The sequence below is a fragment of the Littorina saxatilis genome, linkage group LG13, assembly GCF_037325665.1.
Source record: "Littorina saxatilis isolate snail1 linkage group LG13, US_GU_Lsax_2.0, whole genome shotgun sequence".
Classification (NCBI taxonomy): domain Eukaryota; kingdom Metazoa; phylum Mollusca; class Gastropoda; order Littorinimorpha; family Littorinidae; genus Littorina; species Littorina saxatilis.
Genome location: NC_090257.1, coordinates 23,473,185 through 23,486,118, shown reverse-complemented (window position 1 = coordinate 23,486,118; position 12,934 = coordinate 23,473,185). Strand labels below are relative to the sequence as shown.

The 12,934-nt window shown below is 39.5% G+C and overlaps 1 long non-coding RNA gene across 1 annotated transcript; it reads left to right on the top strand.

Annotated features, from left to right (window-relative positions):
- Positions 1-1,771: 1,771 nt before the first annotated feature.
- Positions 1,772-12,748, top strand: LOC138945317 (uncharacterized). The gene is made up of 2 exons (XR_011448955.1): positions 1,772-3,005; positions 3,702-12,748. It is a non-coding gene; the product is annotated as an uncharacterized lncRNA (long non-coding RNA).
- The last annotated feature ends 186 nt before the right edge of the window (positions 12,749-12,934 follow it).

The window sequence follows — 12,934 nt, the reverse complement described above, 5'->3', positions numbered from 1 at the left end:
AAAGCAACTGTCGCACAACTTGACAGTGACACATCAGCAGCCGCTGTGAGAGAGAGAGAGAGAGAGAGACTTCCGAAATAAAATAGGAAAGCAAATAGTAATCACGCAACTGGAAGACTTACTAGTTACTTACTGTTACAGTTTCACTTTCGCCTATTCTTTGTTGTCAAAAAGTTTTCACGCGCAGAGCCGATGTCAAAATCCCTGAGTGACTTGCGATGGACCGGGAACCGAAAGAAATGGCGCGAAAAGTATGATGTCTGATGACTGTGTGTGTAAATCTTTTTCTCGGCGACAAGAAAGATTTCTCCGCTCCCTGACCACCTACATTGCTCAAATAATCTGCTAGCAAATACTTTAGATCTGGCACAATCGTACTGAAAGACATTTCGGAGCTCGCCTCCTTGTTATTTTTGACGTCATGTTTGACACCTTGACATCAAGTGTCATCAATGGAGACATAATCACAACATTGTAGCGCTGTCACAACAAGCCATCCAAATCTCTCTCTCTCTCTCTCTCTCTGTGTCTCTCTCTCTTCTCTCTCCCTCCCTCGTAGTCGTACTGACAAACGATTTTTGTAATTACTACTTTTTTTTTTACCAGTCAAACCAAATAACAATCGGTACGTCTGACCGACATCCACTTTTTTTTCCGGTATTGGCGAATCTTAACCGGTAAAATACCGGAAATTACCGGTAAACGCGATCCCTGTATCATCAATCTATCTCAGTCCTACTGGGAACAAAAAAGAAAACAAACACACACACAAACACACACACAAACACACACACAAGCACACACACAAAAAGAAACAAACTAAGGTGTCGTGTGTGGTGCAGCATTGTTGCCAACGACGCTATTGATCTGGGTCAGTGTCAAAGCTCACGTGCACATCGTTCCCTTCTTGTCACGCCGGCTGACTCATTCCTTCACCGCCGTTACTAGCGCTGATGGGGTCTATGTCGACCAAAAGAGTGGGATTTCCTGTAGGTGGAGTTCCTGAAGGGGGATTCCCTGTATACAGGGAATCCCACAGGGTGGAGTTTTTCAATAAAACTTGCAAACCATACTCGAATTTCTAAGAAATATCAAAAAAGATTGAAAAACATCAAATTTTACCGATGTCGCCAAGTATCACGTGACTTTCAGCGATATCAGCGACACGCTACAGGAACTAAATCCTGTGATATTCCCTGTATACAGGGAATCCCCCTCCAGGAACTCCACCTACAGGGAATCCCACTCTTTTGGTGACATAGACCCCATCAGCGTTACTAGCCCTGTCACCTCGGCGTTCAGTTGGAAGCGGCGACACAGGGAATGAAGACAGACAGGTAGTGGAGTCTGACAGGGAATGAGAGGCGACAAGGGGCTTGAAACAAACCAGTGCAGGAACTGTGACAGGCACTGTCGTAATTCTCTTCTCTTGGGCTGAATCAGTGTCCTGTTATCCGGAGCTGATGACAGTGTTTTTCCCTACTTGTTTTGTCTTTCTTTTTTTTTGTCGACAAGTATTTTGTTTTCTTTCTTTTTGACATGAATGTAAAAGACAGACCCCCCCCCCCCCCCCCCCCCCCCCCCCCCCCCCCCCCTAAAGAAATAAGAAGAAAAAAAGGTGTCTTTTTAATCACATTTTCCGTTGTCATTTTTTTTCTCTTCCAAACCTGAGCAGTTTGCAGAAATCTTAAGCTGTGTTTCCATATCGCGATGCGACGACGGCACGTTGGTTGGGGTGAGGTGGTGGCAGCGTCAAAACCGATCGCAATAGTAGTATCAAAGAACGCGTGTTTCCATATGTGTGACGCGACGGCGATGTACCACGCAATGGTTTGGCGTCAAGATTTTGTTCGCTCCAGGGAGCGAAAAAAATTGCTGCCGCGCGATATTCGCGTCCAAAGTGGTCATGGTGTAAGTCCTTCCAAAAATTCGAGGACCCGCCACAACCAGGTTTATGGTCTATTTTGATTTTTTTCTTCTCGTCAGATACTTGTATTCCCTGAGCTGTTGGCCTAGTGGTAAGGCGTCCGCCCCGTGATCGGGAGGTCGTGGGTTCGAACCCCGGCCGGGTCATACCTAAGACTTTAAAATTGGCAATCTGGCGGCTGCTCCGCCTGGCGTCTGGCATTATGGGGTTAGTGCTAGGACTGGTTGGTCCGGTGTCAGAATAATGTGACTGAGTGAGACATGAAGCCTGTGCTGCGACTTCTGTCTTGTGTGTGGCGCACGTTAAATGTCAAAGCAGCACCGCCCTGATATGGCCCTTCGTGGTCGGCTGAGGGTTAAGCAAACAAACAAACAAACAAAAAGTCCCTGAGCTGAACATAGTCCAGCAAGAATTTCTTCAAAGCTTGTCAAAGGCACCGTGTTCGTTCCGCTTTTTGAGGATTTTGTTGAAATAAAAGAGGGCTTTTCTTACATTTCTCGTCTTTTCAATGTTCTAACCAACATATTAAGTAACTTCAAATAAAGTTTCTCTTAATTACGGTATGGTTGTGTGAGTTGTTGACCGATTAATAAGAAGAAGTCGAGTCAGAAAGAACAAAAATCCGCCTGCCGCGCCGCTTTTAATGGAAACACTCACAGCGAAATTCGCTAGCGGCAAGGCAAGTTTATCACCATCGTGCCGCCGCCGCCGCGTCGCTAAATGGAAACATAGCTTTATGTGATTCTGAGCGACAGTCAAAGTTTTCCTTTCAAAAATGCGGTGACAAAGACATACACTTTGCATTTGATGCCTTTGATATTGTGCTGTTCTGATCATTTTTTCCCTCGGTCATTCTTTCAGAATCTGAGCAGTTTGCTGAACTCCGATGTGATGCTTGGAGACGGCCCCAAGATGCCTTACAAGAGGGTGGCGTCAACAGACGGCAGCGGTCATATGGGCTACCACGAGGATGTTGTCATTGATGACGAGGATCTGGTGGCCTACGGATCTGGATCCGGATCTGGATCTGGTGATGATGGTCCGGACGATGAAGGATCCGTTACCCAGCGACCTACAGGTAGAAGTGAGATTTGGGTGTGTGTGTGTGTGTAAGTGTGTGTGCGTATGTGTGTGGTTTGGGGTGTGTGTGTGTGTGTGTGTGTGTGTGTGTGTGTGGTTTGGAGTGGGTGAGTAGGTGGGGGGTGTTCGGTGTGGGTTGAAGATGAGGAAAAATGTTGTCCTCCAACCTACAACCTTTTGACACCAAAACTCGTCATTTTCATTGTTTGTCCAAAAAATTACATACATGTATGGAGACGAGCAAACAAACAAACACAAACCACAAGAAACAATCTCAATGTTCTGCATATGGTTGTACACTTAAAGCCTTATGTCTTATATTTATACAGTCTAAAAATACAATTCAGTACAATGCAATACAATACAGTCAAATACATGTCAAAAACCAGACAGTAGAATACAGCACAGTACAATATAATAGATTAATACAGAACAATACAACACAATACAATACCATTAAATAAGTTTCAATTTAATTGGCTTATTTTTGAATGCAATACAATACAAAATAAAGCTTCCGCCTAAAAAAAAATACATAAACAACAACAAAACAGTACAATACAATGCCACATAATACAAAACGTGTGTGGGTACAGAACAATCAAATAAATTCAAATTTGATTGGCCTATTTGTGTGTGCAAATTTCAATGCAATAAAAAAAAATCTTATGTTTTATGTTTTTCCCTGTTGCAGGCACCCAGGCACCAACCCGGCGTCCTCAGCCACCAGCAGGAGGGTCTGCCCACAGAACCACCACCCCCTTCCTTCTTCTGTGCCTGTGCTTCCTGTGTCACAGACTATTGGACAGCTTCAAATAACTCAACACTTCCCGCTGTTAGTTGTGTCACTTGTCCTCCACTGCTGACTTCAGTCTTGTGATTCTGTTTTTTACTTTTTTCTTCTTTTTTTTGATTGAAGCAAATGTTTTTTAAATTTCGTAGTAGGAGAGAGGTGAGAAAGAGAGAGAGAGAGGGGATTCACAGAAGAGAAGAAAACTTATGACTTGCCTTTTTAAACTTTTTTTTGGACTGGAGTTTGAACAGTGTGTCTTTCTTGACCTTGACCTACTTCTGTGCTGAATGACCTTGACAGATGCGTTTGGATGACCTTGACCGCTGTGATGTGCACAAAAGGGACATGTAACTGTACTGATGTTGAGAGGTCAGAGGTTATGTTAATTAATACTGTCTTCATCAGTGAAAATTTGGAATGCCTGCCTTGGGTAGTTATTAGAAACTCTTTAGATGGCTTTGCTGGTCGGAGTGTGGCTGCCTTTGTCCAAAGACATTTCAATCAAAATACCACGCCGAGCTTAGCCTTTTAGAGAAAGAGTGCACAGGGTTTTTAAAGCACCAGGCGTTGAGGGCGAGCTTCCAAGGTCATTTGTGATTGACGAAGTGGAACGTTGATTAACTGCTGCCATTGCCGGTAGCAGTACCAAGAGTTTTTCACTGCACACGCAAACTTGTTACACCATCTTGAAGGAAGAGATACATGTGGTTGCTTTTCCCCTGAGTTACTGTTGATGATATGCTAGTAGGCACAACAGCTATGCTAACTAACTAAACTAGCTAACAGTTACTGAGATGAGCCAACTGATCACCTGTGTCACGTTTGTATTCGAGAAGATTTTCAGCGAATCTGGGAACTGCTGTAGTTCTCTGATGAATCTTTAGCCAAACGATTGTATAAATGACAAGATACAGGTTCTAACACCACACCCTCGGGGATGAACCGTTACGCTGTGAGCAGAAACCAGTGCTAAAAGGGCAACAACCATTTGCCACGCAAAGCTAACATGTCGGTTATTGACTTTGACTTTTCACCTGTAATAGCAGTGCAGATCGAGTTCTTGATTTGTAAAAGTGAACTTTGACCAACCCATGGCTAGCTGTCTTTGAAAATCATCATTGGAGATTGTTTGACGTATATAGTCTTGGGAAGCAAATGAAAACCAGCACTGATGCTAAACACTTTTTTTTTAAAAAGTTTCTGACTTATTTTTGAGGAGTTCTTTGACCTAAAAATGAAAACCAACATGAAAAGACAAATGCCACCCAAGAGGCATTAGCATTAACCTTCAAAGCAAGGGGATTCCGTGTTGTCCTCCCCCCCCCCCCCTCCCCCACTCTCTGCTTCTGTTATACATAAGCCTGTGTGCCATGAATAGTGCTGTTATTAAAGGGTACCGGTATGTAAAAGTAGAACAGATTCCTTCAAAATTTACTTTTTACTAGTTTAACTCACAATTGTCTGATTTGGAAGAGGAGAATCTGCCTTTGTTCCCACTTAAACTATTGGGCCATTTTATTTAACTGACATTCACAATTTTTGAGGCAAAGACATTTTTTTTTTTTTTATATCACTTGATGTTCACATTATTTGAGGCGCAAGTGTGTTTTTCCTGTAAAGTGTGGCAGGCTTGAAAATTTGCGTAATTCCGCTTTTCAGATTTTTGTTATTTCTCTCTTGCGCAACTTCCAGCTTGTGCTCCTGCTAGAAAAATTGAACTTCAAACGTGCCTGAAAACGAGGACTGTGCCGAGAAGGATCAACAAGACTTGATGACAAGACAGACATTGCATTGGCGAAAGTTTGAGGCAGAATTTCTTCTTCGCTACTGAGTGTATATCGGTCATAGTCAGCCGGAAGGACTACATAACCTTTCACATTTGTGTACAGGAAACAACCTTCTGGTCGACAACTTATCGTTTATTCCTTCCAATTTTCAAATGATACAGGAAGAAATCATAAAATTGACTGTTGAAATGAACAAGAAGATTTCGTAAAACCGACATGAAATGACAAGGAAGAAATCATGAAATTTACATCTGAAATAACACAGGTGAACTGAATGTGACGTCACGCAGACAAGTGAAGTTTTCAAATGCATGGGTTTTGTTTTTGAAAGATGAAAATACAGATCTGTAGTCTTGATTTGAATTTGTGTGCATGTCCGTTCACTGTTGTGCAGTTCAGTATGTACTTAAAATATTTCTTCAGAAAAGAAGACCATGTCTGAATGAAAGAAAAACGGCAGAAAGTTAAAAGCATTTTTACATTTTGCAAGCAATGCAAGAATGCATGATTTCTTTCTGCGGTTTGTTTGAAGTACATGTATGTGAAAATTGTCTTTGCAATTTTAAGGGTGATGTTCAGCTTAATTTTCTCTCCGATTTCAAATGTACCCTGTAATTTTACCTGCACCGTTTTTATGCTGACACTGAAGTGTCTTATTAATGTTTTATCAAGTTTGGCAGGTGTTCTATGACATCTCATTCAAATTACCATCATTGAAGTGAAACAAAATTGTTGTGCTGTTTTGAGATTTTGTATTGACTGCATCACCATGTTTAATCTGTCTTTAACAACAGCATTAGTATTTGCTATGAATACAGGTAGGAGCACATGCAGACCTGTAAAAGCACCGTGTGAACGTTTATTAAAATGAACAAAGTCACTGTTTATGGATTGAATTCATTAAATGTCTTCTTTCTCTGTTATTTTCCAGTGTACTCCCTCCCTCTTTTAATCCACGGTTTACTACGTCGTATTTCATTTCATCTACCACAGCAAAAATGTTGCTTACTTTTCATTTGCCTGGAGTTTTGTCAAGTAGACAGAAAAATTACTTGTCACCGAGTCATTTGTTTCAAAACAAAACTACTTCACATTTTCACTATTTTGACAGCTATATAAGTAGCAAGAAACATTATTTCTGATGAGATTTTAATTTTATTTGGAAAAACTGTTTTAATGTCAGAATTTCTGTGAGATTTTTAACTGGAATATAAATTGCAGACCAGAGAGCAAGCGCAATGAGAGTTATGCAAAATGGACAATGGGAGGTAACTCTTGTTTAAATATCATTTTAAATAGAGGACTATTTTGCTTTTATCAATTCAGATTTTTTACATTTTATTAGTTCAGATTTTTTACTTTTTATCAGTTCAAATTTTAAACTTTTATCAGTTCAGATTTTTTACTGCCAGTGTTATCGCGGCATATACCGATTCCAGATGGGTTAACAAAGGTGTACTACTACAATTGTATTCCACAGATTTTTTTTTTTAAGTACTTCTTTAAACTACTAACTGCATTATAACAAGTGTACATAGCGCAGCACACCAAATATTTGTTCTGATATTATGCTTTCAACATTGACGTGTGCGTGGTGTGTGTGTGTGAGCATTACAAGGGTGCAGAGCTCTGCAGTGTGTGAGAAAATTGTGTGTGAGATCGCTTTGACATGTTCGTTAACGGCTTGGAAAACATATGATCATCAAAGTTGTACATATAAATGCAAAACCCCTAAAACTGTGCATATGAGAGTGATTGTGCGTCGGTGAGGATGTGATTGATATTACGCATGGAGAACGAGAGGATCCAGGGGGAGACAAAAATCTTTTACTTTCTGAGTGTGAAATATGCTGCATACTTTCCTTATACTTCTTCCTTCCTTCTCCTTGCTTGCCTTGTTTAAATTGTTAATATATTTTCACCCTGCCTTGTATGAAGACCCTCGGCGAAGTTTTCCAAGGTTTTCTGAGCAAGAAAGGTGGGAAACGGGGGGAAAAGTGTACGAGAGAGAGAAAATGTGTAGATTTTGCTGCTTGAGTGCGTTTGCTGCTAGCGCCAGGTTTGTGATAGCATGCGAGAGTGAACACTGTGTTGAGCACAAGACAAAAGGTGAAACGCTGCTTGCATGCATTTGGTGCTGAGGTTATACAGGTCGCTTGCATATTTAATGACACCGTGGCCGCCCTGCATGTTACAGAGTGCCAAAAACTGATGATTTTCTTAACTCCGTTCACAAAGGCGAAATCAGTCGATAATCAATTCAAAAACTTTTCGCAGATTCTGTGTTGTATCTCAGAACAAGCATATGAAAGGATGTTGCGAAATAAAGATGTTTGATTTTACCGACTCAACCGGTTAGGGGTTTTACGTGTTAGCAACAGGGCGGCTAAGTATGGAGAAATATCAAGGGTTCAATAACGTTTCTGTTGACCTGAGATTGTTATAAGTGGAAGGACCAAGGGTTTTTAACAAAGAGAAAGGAAAACATCAAAATGGGAAACACTGTGCCAGGAGTATGTTTGAAAGTGTTACAGTGGTACCTGTGATGTGGGGCCCCCTCTGATGAGAGGACACCTCCCTTAAAAGGACAGTCTGGGGTCCCTTATTATCTCTACCAAAATATACCTGTCATGACAGGCCACCTGCCATGTAGGGACACGTTTAGCGGGTCCCAAGGGTGTCCTTTCATGGCAGGTACCAGTGTAGCATATATATATATACCCATGTGTATGCTTCTAGTGTGTATGTTTAATAGAGACAGACAGAGAAAGAGAGAATGTGTGTTTCATGTTTCTTGCAATATATATTCTGTTCATTGCTGTGTACATACATTGCATACATTCATTGGCACAGGATTAACTTGTAAAGTATGTGGTGCCTTTATAAATGTCAACTTTTTATGTCTCGTAACAATGATTAAATCCAGGAATATATATGTATTGCCCTACTGTATGCTAGAGTCATGGTTAGTCGGTACAATGAGTTAACTTTTTAGCACATTTTGGACATTATAAGCTCATGAGTATGACTAGTTTTTTTCAGTCACTAGACGAATTAGATTTACTTCTAACAACAACAAAAAAGTCTTTTTGGTTTTAGAAATAATTTCTACATGTCATACTATGTGGTAATATGTTCATAGGACTTTGCGAGATCCTTTTCTGATATAATGTCTATTTAAAAAAAAAAAATTGGTTAGTAGAGCAGCACTGACCCAACAGTACACAGGAGCTTGAATGAAAGTGCCTGGCCGAGGCTAGTTGATGGAAGTATCATGACCCTACAAGCTCCTGTGCTGCAGTAGGTCCGGGTTTGTTTCCTAATGGGGATCTTACAGAGTAGCTGTCTTGTGTGTACTTCACGCGATCTCTTCGTGTTAACATCAGGGGCTGTTACAACACCTAAAGAAGGGTTTACTATTTTGGCTAATTCTTTTCTCTCTTTTGAAACATTTTTGTACTGATTTTTCTTTTTCATTCCACTTTTTGTCGTAAAATTTTGAAGAACAGCTTGAATTCAAAGAATTTGTTTTTTTTAAAGAATTATCAGACCCAAGCCCGTATAAGGTTGTGTACACTATAGAGACACTTATGTGTTGAACGTCGACTGCTCTTGTGCACAGGTATTTCCGACCCTTGTGGGGCATGTTCACGCAGAACTTTAAAACCATTGTAAAAATAAGATTTGTCTTCTGCACTGAGGTACAAAAGGTGGCTTCACGAGTGAATATATGTACATGCACAAATGACACAAAAACGTCTTAATGGAGAGAAAAGAATTTCGCACATTCTTACGCTTTGTGATTTTGTCGTGTTTTGTTTGAAACCCCTCAATGAAAGTGTTTTGTCAGCAAATAAGGTAAAACTATTACTGTAGCTTCTCTCTTTCACCCCAGAAATGTCCGTCTGTCTCCCCAGAGAAGACAAGAAATACACCAATGTATGTACAGTGTAATGATTCTCAGTGTCAAAATAATATTTGTGAATTTCTTGTGTGTAACAGTTTTCTGCTTAAAAATGTATACCGTTGTAATTATTGCCATGTATCTGTTGTTTTTTTGTGATGGAAATTAAGGTAACATGTACAATTTATCAGCTTGTGATTTGTAATTTCTTCTTTTTTTTCAATCAAGAAGTGAATGAATGGTGGATAAGAGTGTGTGCTTTGAAGACGTATGGCAGCATGCTAGCGACAGAAGCCAACATTATGGAGAACCGTGGTATTGATAACTGACAGCCCGAATCTAGGTATGACAATCACAGAAAACATGCTGAAAAAAGATACATGTAATTGCTTACTTACTGCCCGCTATGCCCTCGATTTGAAGAGTACACATGTCACCACTATCACTGATAGCAGAACAATTTTTCTGAACAAAAACACTCAATTTTCTGTTATTTATACGAAATTATACAGTTTTGTAATAGTGGGATAGCTACTGTTTTTTCAACACAGGCTGGAACAAAAAAAGCAGAAACGATAGCCTCTTGAAACTGATGTAATTGTAAATCCAAAAACAAAGAGACTGCCAACGTTCCAAAATTCAGATTCTGAATTCTGATATAATTGTATTTCAGAAAAATTCAATCATTTACATTGTGTTTACAGTTGTAGCTATCAACATTCTTTGCAATAGACGCAGGTGATGTCTGGTAAAAACATTGCAAGTTCACTCTGTGGATTATTTATAATACAGTAAAACACCCTATTTACAGCTTGTAAAAATCCAAGCAAATCAGGTCTTAAAACGTAGGGAGTTTTAAAATGGAGGTAAATTTACTGAACAGGACTGGGTGGCCAAGTGGTAACGCACTTGCGCTCGGAAGCGAGAGGTTGCGAGTTCGACCCTGGGTCAGGGCGTTAGCAATTTTCTCCCCCCTTTCCTAACCTAGGTACGTGGTGGGTTCAAGTGCTAGTTTTTCGGATGAGACGAAAAACCGAGGTCCCTTCGTGTACACTACATTGGGGTGTGCACGTTAAAGATCCCACGATTGACAAAAGGATCTTTCCTGTCAAAATTGTATAGGCATAGATAAGAAATGTCCACCAAAATACCCGTGTGACTTGGAATAATAGGCCGTGAAAAGTAGGATATGCGCCGAAATGGCTGCGATCTGCTGGTTGATGTGAATGCATGATGTATTGTGTAAAAAAATTCCATCTCACACGAATAGATCCCTGCGCCTTGAGTCCGAGTCTGGAGATACGCGCGCGATATAAGACTTGATATAAGAGAACGTCTGAGAAAGAAGGGAGAAGGAGCAAGTCTTCAATCCGGGGGTCCTAACGGGGATTCCACTGAAGTAAACAATATGGCTGTTGTTGTAATCATCCCTTTTTGGCACCGGCATGCTGCCATACACACACATTGCTGCAGAAGAGGGCTGGTTGATGAAGCATAACCAAAAGGAATTGTCTTGTGTGTGCATTTGCTTGGCTGTATAATGTTGGTGTGTTCTTTTTGTCTTGAAACTCAGACAAGTGTATACACATATTATATTATATACTATCAAGCAGAAATCAGAAGAGAGGGGATGTTGTACATTTCGTTCACAGTTGCGTGTGATTTTTTTTTGGTAGAATGCAAAACTTAGATAAAACTGGACAGTGCATCTCATGATTGCAAAACCTAGATATTTGTTCACTGCTACTAACTCACTATTTTCATGAAAAATTTGTTACAGTTCATGAGTACATGTACTAGGTCTAGTATTTTTAACAGGTCATGAGTACTTTCATGAATAATTTTATTTTTTTAATTGGTTATGCAGAAAAACAAATTCCTTGTGACTCTGTTATGTTGATAAGAGATATTTTGGGGAGAAAAAAAAAAACAAGCTCATCTACGCAAATGGAGATCTGTAAACCAAAGTGCAATTTAGCAATATTTGCAGTTAATAGTACCTCAGGCTTGTTCATTTATATATAAAAAAAAAAAAACAGAATGAAGTTTAACTTTTTTTTTTTTCAACAGAAAAAATCAACTGTTTTCATAAAGTAATCAAGTACTAACTAATGTTACAGCTATGAAATATTCTTCTACCAAACGATAAGATGAGGCTAGAACACACTGTGTCAGTGAGTGATGTAAATACTGTTTGTGGCTGTGAATTTTGCTTTAAGTGGAAGTCGGCATCTTTGAAAAGGTTGAAACTCATGGACTTAACTTCTTTGAATGTCATGTGATCGAAGACTTGATTTGTATCCTCTTGAGTTTACATCAGTACACCTATCACCAAAAAATGGATATGCAAATCACTACCGATCATCCACATGTATATTTTAATCATGTTTTAGATCAGTCGTGCTAGCCTTTTGTTCCTGGTAGTTGCAAAATTCAGTTAGCATTGGAGTGTAAATATATCAGGAATTAAGGCATAAATGCTTATTTTGTAGAGCTTGATCTAGTCTTTGACATTTTCTGTTCTTCTAATGTTAAAATGCCATGTTTAAGTTTTGCTTCCTCAAAACTAGTGGACAGAAAACTGCAATCATAAATAAGAAAACGTCTTTTTCCTTTCTTTTTTTTGTATTGGCAAAGTAGATTTTGCTTTTCCTTTGTTTTAATTTTAGCTGTAGTGTATGTGTTAGAACAGTAGGTTCTTGCAGAATCAGGAACTCCTTTTTGCTGTCATGTGCTTTTGGGGAAAATAAAGTTTTGTAAATTCTGCCTTTTCTTCATGGGAACAAGGAAAATCGTTAGAATTTAAGGTGGGCATTTTTATCCCTTTGAAGTATGGGACAAGTGTTGCTTTTTTAAATTGTTTTTATTGCTTGCACAGTTAGGCAGTTTGATTCTTATTCAGGATACACTAGTCTCCCAAAAACAGGGATAATTTAATTTTTTTTATAAATATATTTTGTGTGTGTGAAGGAGCCAGCAGAATAAGTTTTTTTTAATGTTGTATTTTGATATTGCTGTCATTTGTCAATGGTCAGTTGCTTTAAGTTTAACACAAGGAAAGTAGATTTAGTTCTAGCCCTAAATTTGGTGTAAAGGGTGATTGTAATTTGTTTCTCTTTAAGTTTGAAATGCAAGATTTAATTAAATACCCCGTTAGCACAGTGATGTAAACATATTCTGTTGATCGACTTTCTCTTCTTGCCACTGTGTACATTTGTTAAAAGTATCGTTTTAAATAAAGCTCATAAGTTCTCTAAGTCAGCATCTTCTTCCTGTTGTGTGAATGAAGTGTGATTGTAACAGACGCATTCTTGAAATAACTCTGCCGGGTTTGTATGTGACGTAAAGGAGTGAAAACTCTTGGAAAATATTAACTCGTCTCCCAGGTACAGATATATCCGTACCCACTCATATGGCTCTATCTGACCAGGTACGGATATATC